An 11,275-nucleotide genomic window follows, 5' to 3' on the forward strand; every position below is an offset into this window, starting at 1 on the left:
GACATACGGCAAGCTGTGGACCTGCTGAGAAATCTACCATGTATAGATCATCTTTCCTATACCCTTCAAAGACTAGAGACTTGTCAGATTCCATTAGTACAAGGCAATGATATTTTCCGAATAGCACAATCATGTTCAAGTCACAAAGCATTGAGACAGACATTAAGTTGAACCCAAGAGATTCAACAAGCATCACTTTATCCATGTGTTGATCCTTTGAGATTGCAACTCTACCTAGACCCAATACCTTGCTTTTACCAGTGTCAGCAAATGTGATTTGACTCTTGTCGGATGGACGTAAGGTTGAGTCCATGAGAAGACTTCGATCACCAGTCATATGATTAGTGCATCCGTTGTCCATAATCCATTCTGAAGCACGAGGTGTCATACCCTAAAGTGCAGTTAGGAGGATAGGCTTCACAAGGTATGTTGTGAAGCATAAGCATTTGACGCACACCAGGATTATCACAGCTTAGATCAAGGTTAGAACACACAGTATGACAGGTAAGCGATTCATATGTGGAATACATAGTAAGTCATTTTATCATGCGTCCCTTAATGTGTTTTAGGTCCCCGGCAATAGTATCGGACGCCTTTGATTGCTGGCTGGAGACCATATTCTGCAAAAGAGAGTTAATTCTTCTTCACCACCCACATCTTCAGGGGTGGCTTAGAAGCAATGAGTCTAAGTGCAGCATCTGAGAATTTCGGCTTTGAAGCCCTAGCAAATAGCCTTGCAGGAGATGAATGATACTCATATGAATAAGCAGAAAAGTTCTTAGTCCTATGAACATAGTGGTTTGAAGACACATGCTCATATTCATAAGTCTGAGTATGATTTCCCTGCAAAACATTGGTGTTAGGGTGACTCAAGTGAGTCCTGTATCCATATGAAGCTGTTGGACCATATGATGCCTTTGGTCTGGGGTTTGTCTTCTTCACTGGTGGTGTCATGATGACATTCACTGGAAGATTCTCAAGACAGCTTTTGGGAACCCAGATGCCTTTGAACATACAAAGACTAATAGTAGCTAGGTAGTAAGGATCAGGATGGAAGATAGTATGAAGCCAATCAGCGATAGTAATCAAACAATGAAGTCAAACAGATAAGGAAAATAAGCAATGGCTTCACGAAGAAAACTTCAAAGTAAAGGGAGGGCAGGGATAGAACCAGTCACTTGTTGAAGACACAGGATTTGTTGGACCAGTTCCAGTTTCTGTGACAACTGTACGTCTGGTTAGGGAGGCTGAGATTCAACTCAGAAGACCGCGTCTTCACTTTATTCCCCTTGAGCTAAGGACACACAGTCCCCTCCCAATCACTCTGGTAAGTCTTCAAGGTAGACTTCCGAACCTTCATAGACTTCATTCACCGGCAATCCACAATGACTCTCAGGAGCTCAGAACGCGACGCCTAACCGGCTGGAGGATACACAGTCCTCAAGTGTAATAAGTCTTCAGGTCACACAGATAGAAAGACTTCAGTGATGCCTAACACTCTTTGGCTCTGGGTGTTTGGTCTTTGTCCTTGCAAGGATTTCTCTCTCAAAGGCTTTGAGGTGGGTTGCTCTCAAAATGACAAAAGCCGTAAACTAACTCTGAGCAGCCACCAATTTATGGTGTAGGGAGTGGGATATTTATAGCCACAAGGCAACCCGGCCTGATATGTCTGAAATGACCCTGGGTCACTAAGGAACTGACACGTGTTCCAACGGTCAGATTTCAAACACACACGACAACTTTACTTGGGCTACAAGCAAAGCTGACTCATCCAGCTCTGGATAAGATTTGCTCTCATTGTCTTCGCTCGAAGACATAGGATTTGGGTTGAGCATCACTTCAGTCACTCTGACTTTGTTCACTTGGACCCCACTTAACAGTATGGTGGTTCCTATGACTCAACAAAGAAGAAAAGGAAACAACGAAACAACACAGTCTTCATGCTCCATAGTCTTCACTCATTGTCTTCTCATGTCATAGTCTTCAATGTGAATATCTTCACATACCACCATTGTCTTCAATGTCTTCATACATTTTTAGGGGTCATCTCCGGTAGGTAAACCGAATCAATGAGGGACACTACCTGCGTTATCCTGCAATTCTCACAAACGCATTAGTCCCTCAACCAACTTTGTCGTCAATACTCCAAAACCAACTAGGGGTGGCACTAGATGCACTTACACATTGTCGCCAATCGCTCAAGATGATTCATGGGCTGAGCGCCTGCAAAAAGAGACACATGTTCATGATGAAACACCCCTCACTCCACCAGCGCAAGTCACCAACCCAGTGGTGAATGACGACAACTACATGGAGACCACTCCATCGCCAAAGGCGTCGCCCGTGTTCCAACAGCTTCGTAAAGGTCTCAGGCCATCGGTCTCCATGTCAACCATCCCAGAAGAAGATTCACAACAATCCAGTTCAGTGGCACGTCAAGTGTTCCTTGAAGAGAATCCTTCTCTCATAGTTCCAGAGTCTGGAGCCAAAGCTGTTGAAGACATTCCGGCTGCATCAGCCGATGAAGAAAGAAGAGAAGAGAGAGTTGCCACGCCCCTATCCCAGATCAAGTCATTCTTGGGGAGAATGTGATTGTGCAAGACCCTCCGGTCGTTGACCATATGGAGGTTGAGAACAATGAGGATGCAACATACACTGCTGAAGCCAATGACCCTGTCTTGGCTGAAGATCATGTGGGGCCTGAAGCTAATGTGAATCCTGAAGCTTCTGTGACGCCGGTCCCCACTGATGACACTGTTCCTCCCCCAAGGCCCCACACTATGGAAACGGCTTACAATCGTGATGGGGAGTTGGACACAGTTCGCTGGCCAATCCTGGTTCCTCCCACTGGTCCCAGACCGCAATATGATTATCATGTGGAGCAACGACCACAGGTTCAGAAGCCAAATCCCAGGTTGCCAAGGCTTCCAGGTGCTGCTACATCACCAGGATCTTTCAGTGTCAACAGCTTCAGAGCACACAAAATATCTTCTTTGACAATGACAAGAATTTGTACTTGAAGCCAAGAATCTCTTCAGATCGCTTTTGGAGCCATCAACAGCGCAGCTATTACTCCTGCGTCCTCTACAATCAAGAGAGAATCTTTCCTCACATGCGTCTTGATTGTGAAGCTATTACTGGGCTCCCCTGTCTTGAAGAAGCTCTGGACTGCTTTCGGGATGTTGGCCTTCTGGAATTTGTCACAGCCAAAGATCACTCGAATGAAGAGCTTCTGCTGCAGTTCTATGCTACTCTTCACATTCGTGGCTACTACCGGGATCCAAAGACATGGATCCTCGAGTGGATGACAGGTGATGTGCACCATGAAGCTAAAGTTCAAGACATCATAAAGCTTACCTCCCTGCCCACTCCAGGTGAATTGTATGAGTTGGTTGTCAGTGTCATAGAGAAGGACTGCAGAGCAATTTTCAGAGGCCTGAACCCAATATGAGTCAGATGCTCAGCATGATGAAGCCATTGCCTCAAGATGTGGAATATCCCAAGGAATTCTTATGTCCAGGACCTCGAGTACTTTCCCCACACAATCTATCATATACTGAGGCGTACTCTATGGCCAATCAAGGGACATTCTTCTGAAGCCAAACTTGAAGGCACTATGAAGACTTTGGTATTCTATATTGTCAATGGCATCAGATTCAACTCCCAGGATTTCTTCATCAGACAACTTGCTGCATCTGGGATCGATCTGTTTAGCCTGAAGTTTTATGCTCCATGTGTAATGCGCCTAATCAAACTTCATTCTATTGTCAACTATCAGCCTTCAACATGCAACCATCTTGTCTTTCTACCTGAGGTTGATCTATCAGTTGAAGCCATCTACCTTGAGCCTACCAAGGAGCCGATAGATCTTCACAACGCTGATCGTCAAAGCTTCACACAACCCATAGAAGGAGTTCATGTTCCAAATGCTGCTATTCCTACTTATCCCTCTGGCTGGCAATGTGCGTATGCCTCATCGAGCAAATACCAAAGCCACTGCCAGTACAATTGCTCAAAGGCCTTGGAAGCGTTCTCGTGTACTCAGTGACCGAGAGCTACTAGTGGTCTTACATCAAAAGCAGGACAAGCACCACGACTAGCTGAAGCGTTAGATGCATAGTCTCTTGGTGGATGTCAATCGCATTCGCAATCTGGCCACCAAGAACTCATTTGTTGCCCATGAGAATGTGTGGCGGTCCTGGAAGAGCCTCACTCTGCTATGTTCTGAAGACGATCTTCGAGCAGATGGCTTCACCGAAAGCTTCAAGTTTGAATCCAGGCCTCCACCAAATGCAAGCTGGCGCCGCACTCCCTCTCTTGAAGATTTTGATATTCATCTTCGGCTGAAACTGTTGTTCCAAATGTCGTCGATGAAGAAGATGACGCCACTTCACCGACCATGGCTACACTGCATCTCAACTCTGCACCAGGCCCTTCTGCACCACCAAACTCCAATGTCGACCCTGCTCCACCATCTGCTCCTTCTGGGAACGAGTAGATGCTCTATGTCTTCAAACCTTTTTGGTCATTACTGACAAAAGGGGGAGAAGCATATGAGTTGATGGTTTTCAAGTGGGTCCTTATCGATGGCTGTATTACTTTGCCAAGTATTTACAACTCTCGTCTTTTGATACATTTGGTTCTTTGAGTTGTAACACTTAAACTCGATGGTCGTCTGCTACTTTTTCTGCTACTCTGTGTTGCGACGATAAATTCCACATGAAGTCATTCTGCAGACGTCCATTTTCCATTATGCATACCATTATCTTCATTATCTTTCTATATGCATAATGTATTGTCTTCACACTTTGAAGATGGCCTCCACAAAGCAAAACCTACCATGTGCATTTGCATTCGAAAGCAAATCATTTATATGCACATCTTCAGGGGGAGCCTCGTCATATGTATGAAGACAATACTCACAACACTAAAATTTCACATACTTTTATCCCCATTGAAAACTTCAACCAGTCTGTCATCAATCACCAAAAAGGGGGAGATTTTAAGTGCATCTAGTGCCACCCCTAGTTGGTTTTGGAGTATTGAGGACAAACTTGGTTGAGGGACTAATATGTTTGTGAGAATTGCAGGATAACACAGGTAGTAGTCCCATATTGATTCAGTTTACCTACCAGAGATGACCCTAAAAATGTGTGAAGACATTGAAGACAATGGTGGTCTGTGAAGATATTCACATTGAAGACTATGACAAGAGAAGACATCGCATGAAGACTATGGAGTGCGAAGACATAGTTGTTTCGTAGTTTTCTTTTCTTCTTTGTTGAGTCGTAGGAACCACTGTACTGTTAAGTGGGGTCCAAGTGAACTAAGTTAGAGTGATTGATGTGATGCTCAACCAAATCCTATGTCTTCGGGCGAAGACAATGAGCAAATCTTATCCAGAGCTGGATGAGTCAGCTTTGCTTGTAGCCCAAGCTAAGCTGTTGTGTGTGTTTGAAATCTGGCCGTTGGACACGTGTCAGTTCCTTAGTGACCCAGGGTCATTTTGGAAAAATCAGGTCGGGTTGCCTCTTGGCTCTAAATAGCCCACCCCCTACACCATAAATTGGTGGCTGCTCAGAGTTAGTGCACAGCTTTTGTCGTTTGATAGCAAGTTAGCAACCCACCTCCGAAGCCTTTGAGAGAGTAATCCTTGCAAGGACAAAGCCCAAACACCCAAAGCCAAAGAGTGTTAGGCATCACTAAAGTCTTTCTGTCCGTGTGATCTGAAGACTTATTACACTTGAGGACTGTGAATCCTCTAGCCGGTTAGGCATTGCGTTCTGAGCATCCAAGAGTCATTGTGGGTTGCGGGTGAACGAAGTCTGTGAAGGTTTGGAAGTCTCCCTTGAAGACTTAACAGAGTGATTGGGCGAGGACTAAGTGTTCTTAGCTCAAGGGGAATAAGGTGAAGACGCGGTCTTCCTAGTTGAATCTCAGCCTCCCTAAGCAGACGTACAGTTGTCACAGCAACTAGAACTGGTCCAACAAATCCCTTGTCCTCTCCGAGAAATTGGTTCTATCCTTCCTCTCTCTCCTTACTTACAGTTTGTCTTCGTGAAGTCTTTGCTCATTTGTCTGATCTGATTGACTTCATTAAGTGAAGACTATTTATTGTTTGGCTTCATACTATCTTCCATCCTGATCCATACTGCCTAGCTGCTAATAGTCTTCATGCTTTCACTACATTGCTTACTTGACTATGCCTTGTCTAGTGTAGTATACCTTCCACTGCATATCAATAGGTTCATTTCTATTGTTTGTCCTCAAAGCGCCCCTGTTTTGAAGACTTTCATAAAAACTGCCTATTCACCCCCCCCCCTCTAGTTGAATACTAGCACTTTCACATGCTACTACTATTGAGCTTAACAGTAGTGCTTTTCGCCAAAACTCACTACTGCTAAGTTTAGTCCAATCCTTGCAACTAAGTTTAGTCCCACCTCGCTCTGCGAACAGGGTGTTTACCACCTTAAATATGTTACTTCTCAAACTATCATAATCACCTGGTCTTCATTGAACTCTATGTGTAGGATTTGTGGCTGCAATATGAGTCTTCTCCAGTTCCTAGACTGGTGAGGACACATATTGACAATTCAGATTGTACACAAAAAGATCATTGATGACCAATGTATTTTTGATGTTTATTTTTACATGCTTAGCTTTAGCAGTAGCGCGTTTTCGTAGAAGGTGCTACTGCTATAGGCATAGCAGTAGAGCGACCAAAAGAAAGGATGCTACTACTATGGCCTTTAGCAGTAGCGCTTTAACCTAAAGCGCGCTACTACTAAAGCCATCCTATCTTCTCCCACCAGGCCGCCCCTCACTCTCCCCTCTCCACTCCACTCACTCTCCCCCGCACCGCGTGTCATCCACCATGCCGCATTATCGCTAGCTGCTGCCGCCGTTGCCCCCTTCCTCCCTAGCTCCCTCCTACATCCCCTCCCTCCTCCATCCGCCACCGTCGCCCCTCCCTCCCTAGACCCATCCTCCAACTCGTCATCGTTGCCCTCCTCCTCCCGCCGTCACCGCCACCAAGGTAGCTCCTCCTACCTCCCTCCTCCTCCTTCCCGCCTCCTCCCTCCTTCCTTCCCCTCCTCCCTTCCTTCTTCCTACCCCTCCTTCCTCCATCCTTCCTACCCATCCTCCCTCCCTACATGGGGGGATATGTTTAGGCAGGTAGGACTAGCAAGGGCTCGGTCCAAGAGGACACGACAATATGAGCCTCCAGACACCTTCTTTTTATAAGTCCAGCCCCTCCTATTATAGCCAAGGTTAACAAGGTTGCACACGTCCACTTTATCTCTAAACCCTACTATTTGTGAGGGTCTTCTCTACACTACTCCAATATATTCAGATTGTTGGAAATTGGAATATGCCCTAGAGGAAATAAAGAATGTATTATTTATTTCCAAGTTTATGGTTGATGTTTATATCCTATGCTATAACTGCTATGGTTCTCGAGTCTACAAAAACCAAGAGGCTCAGAGGAAAACTCATATGCATGTATAGAGTTATAAATGATAAATATAGATTCCTAGTATTTCCTCTAGGACTAACTCAAGTGTTGCATCATGGTTCTATTTTCCCGATCATCGGCATGAGTTAAGTGTAACGATGATGTCGACATTGTGTACACGATGTTACAAGAACACTCATGTTGAATTGACCCAAGTTGTATGTCGTATTAGGAGCTGATTTCGTAGCAAGCCTATAGTCCATAAATGGTAAGTTAATGTATGCATAATTCCTTATACCATGAGTGTAACACCCCAAAAATTTAACCAGGTTTTAGTTATTAAAATTTTGCCAAGAGTTTAAAAATTTTGCCTACTAGAATATTACTGTTGATTTCAGGACCTTCCTTTTTAGATTAATGAGTTTCTACCCAAGTGGATCCTTCCTAACTTATTGGACTTCTATGCCCTCTCTTTAAAAACATCTCTAAATCAGTAGAGTTATTTATTAAATTATTTCACCCTGAGATTTATTCATTAAAATGACTTGTTTTAAGTTTTGGAGCTCTTTTTGTACTAAAACCAGTTGATAAATTTAACTAAAAATCCAACCAAAATTTAGAGATGTCCTGTGATGTCTCTAAATCACTTTTGTGCAATAATATATTTGTTTCATGAAATATTTTGAGCTCTACATCCAATTTTCTTCTCTGGTCCAATGGGCAATTTTGCACTGCAACTCATTTAAATAATTCTTTCTAGCTTCCACCAAAATTATGGGATGTTAGTAGCAGCATATGATTCCACTTTATCCAAAAACCCAGTGTTGTTATTTGAAATTTTTGAGTGAATCAACCTCTTTTCCAGTCTGGTCCAACCTGATAGTTTGTACAGCAACCATATTCTTGCTTGCTCTTTGGCCCTAGATTCTTTCCCCTACTTGTAGTCCTCCATGCTAAAACCCTAAGTCCAGGAGCATGCACTCATTGGATCATTTTTGGTTCATGAAATAATGCCATTCACCTCCTGTCCAGATTTGAAGTTCTGCAAAACTTGCACTAGCAAGTTTATGCTTTTCACCAACTAACCTCACCACCCTCTTGTGCATCCAAAGAGACACTGATCTGGAAGAATTGGCCACTCCAAGAAATGCCTAGGTGCCAGTGGCATTTTGTCAAACACCTGGAGTGCATGGACAGATTTGGCATGAGTCTTTGTCTGCATTGTGAACTTGGTCTCCTGACCAAACCACCTTGTCCCTTGATCTTCCCTCCATCACTAACCTAGTTATGTTGCTTGCCAACCTCACCTAAGACCTCTAGCATGCCCCGGCATTTTATCGAACACATTCCGTGCGTGCTCTGGGCGCGAGCAGAGCGCGCATATTGCACGAGCCACGGCCGAGCCGACACGTCGCGCCCCTGGTTTTGGCCCTCTCTGCAGCACCACGCCATGCACTCCCCTTCTCACAGCAACGCGCCAAGCCGCCCTGGCAGCCTGCAGCGCCGCCGTCAAAGCCTTGGCGGCACGCCAGCGTCCGCAGCGCACCCCTACCTCAGTAGGTGCTGATAAGCCACCAGCGCTCGCCAGCTGCCCCATTAAGCATCTCCAGCTCATCCGCAGCCTCGTCCCCTAGCGCACGTCGCCGCCACGTCGCCATAGCTACAGAAAGACGGTTCGTCGTCGTCCTTATCGCCGGCCGCCTCGGAACCGACCTCCACCGCCTATATAAGGGCCCCGGAACTCAATCGAGTCCTCAAGCAACCCCAAATGGTCCCCCTAGAGCTACCATGGCCAGCAGTCGAGGAGGGGAAGGCCATCTTCCCCGAGTCCGGCCGGTTCGGTCGCCGCCAAGTCCCGGCCGATTCCGTCGCCACCAGTGCCTCCCCCTCTCCACTCTCTCCACCAAGAGCTCTCCCTCCCTCTCATGAGTGCAACCCCACGCTCAATTTTGGTCGAAAACCACCACAGCCCCAAAACCACTTTACCCCGACGCCGCCGGCCGCCGCGAAGCTCGTCGCCGATGACTCCCTCCATCCCCATCACTCCCTCGACCACCGGGAGAACCGCCCCGGTCTTGCGGATCCATCCCGACCCTCTGGAGCCCGCGGGGAGCCGCCGTTCGCCAGCGATGATCGCCGGAGCCCCCGCCTCTGTTCGGCCAGAGGAAGAAGAGGGAAGGGAGAATAGTCAAACCTGACTAGTGGGCCCCCTGGACCCACTGTCAGTGACCCACGCGTTTCCACGCTAGAGTAAGTGGAGGCGTATAGTCAGAATACGTCTTCGACGTGTACGTATACTCGAATTGTTTTCTTTTTTTTTATTCTGTTTTCTTATTATTTTTTAAAAAACAGATTTTGACCAAACTTTGATTGGTTGTATCTTTTTTAATACAACTCCAAATGAATTGATTCTTTTTCCTACCTCTCTCAACTTAACCTAGTTTATTTTAAGATTTATTTGAAACAATTTCAAACAACTTTTTGAGCTGTTTTTGAATTTGTGTGTTAATTCAAATTTATTTAAAATAGGACTTTGGAGAGAGAGAAGAAAATTTTCAGAAGTCTTAGGATGCACCCTGCCCTTCCACAACTTGAAGGCAAGCATTCTGAACCCCGGCATAATATTTTTGTGTGTTCGTTGACACGTTTATAACACCACCTCATTTCGGAGAAGCTTGTTATTTCATGTGATATGATCATTTGCATGAATGCATATTAGTGATTTCCATGCTGTTGGAAATGAACACACTTGTGATCATATTCATCCTCATGTGCCTTACATGCATACCGGAAGGAATCCAGGAAAACCTCTGCCTTGGGTAGGCATGAGTTTGTCGCCGGTCTCCGTCGGGACGGTTATGTCCGGTATGGCGTGGTAAGGTATACTGAGCGGTGACTCTGTTGGTTGAAATATATTCGTTATGCTAATCATGCAGGGAATACTTAAACCTCCTGAGTCGACCCTAGATCGAGTCTTGTTCCAGTAAACCCCATACTTGCTTTGTACTACCACTCGTCTCTACAACAGGTAGAGTACGGTTCGGTAAGTTGTCAACCTCTTTCTAGCACACACCATACAGAGAGGCCATGGTGGAAGATACCGGTTGTAGCTGGTAGGCAGGCCACCTGGTCCGGGGGCATGGGTGTTTCCGGTTGAGACCGAGAGGGGAGGCCACCCCTTAGAGCGTGCAATATAAATTTGATCCCATGCTACGCGAGGTTGTAGCCTTCCCACTTAGAGTTTGCTTGATAGGTGTCGTGGGTGATTCCAGACACGTGTGAGTTAAGCTGGTGTGTGCAAGTTAGGTGTGTTTTCAACAAAAAGACCGTAGATGGAATTAGTCCCGATGGACTAAAGGAATCCGTTACTCGTGGGTAAAGAGTACACCCTCTGCAGAGATTAAACCTATTCGAATAGTCGTGTCCATGATTAAGGATTACAGTCTGGGATGGGTCAAGTGTCAGTCTTAGTGTCGGTCTTCGGAGGTGAAACTGTTAAACCAGAATTGGAATGACGACTTGTGACTTGTGATAATTATGATTATTATTTTTGTTGTGGACTAACCCGTGATATTATTGGTATTATCGAATATCACTGGGATGGTTCTACCTCCTGGATATTCACTATGATTTCTTTTAAAGCCCTTTATGTGGTGTCGCTAAGATGCCTGAGTGTGGCATTTCTTTTAAAGCCCTTTATGTGGTGTCGCTAAGACGCCTGACTGTGGCATTTCTTTTAAAGCCCTTTATGTGGTGTTGCTAAGACGCCCGACTGTGGTATTTCTTTTAAAGCCCTTTATGTGGTGTCCCTAAGACGCC

Source organism: Triticum dicoccoides, chromosome 7B (assembly GCF_002162155.2).
Source record: "Triticum dicoccoides isolate Atlit2015 ecotype Zavitan chromosome 7B, WEW_v2.0, whole genome shotgun sequence".
NCBI lineage: Eukaryota > Viridiplantae > Streptophyta > Magnoliopsida > Poales > Poaceae > Triticum > Triticum dicoccoides.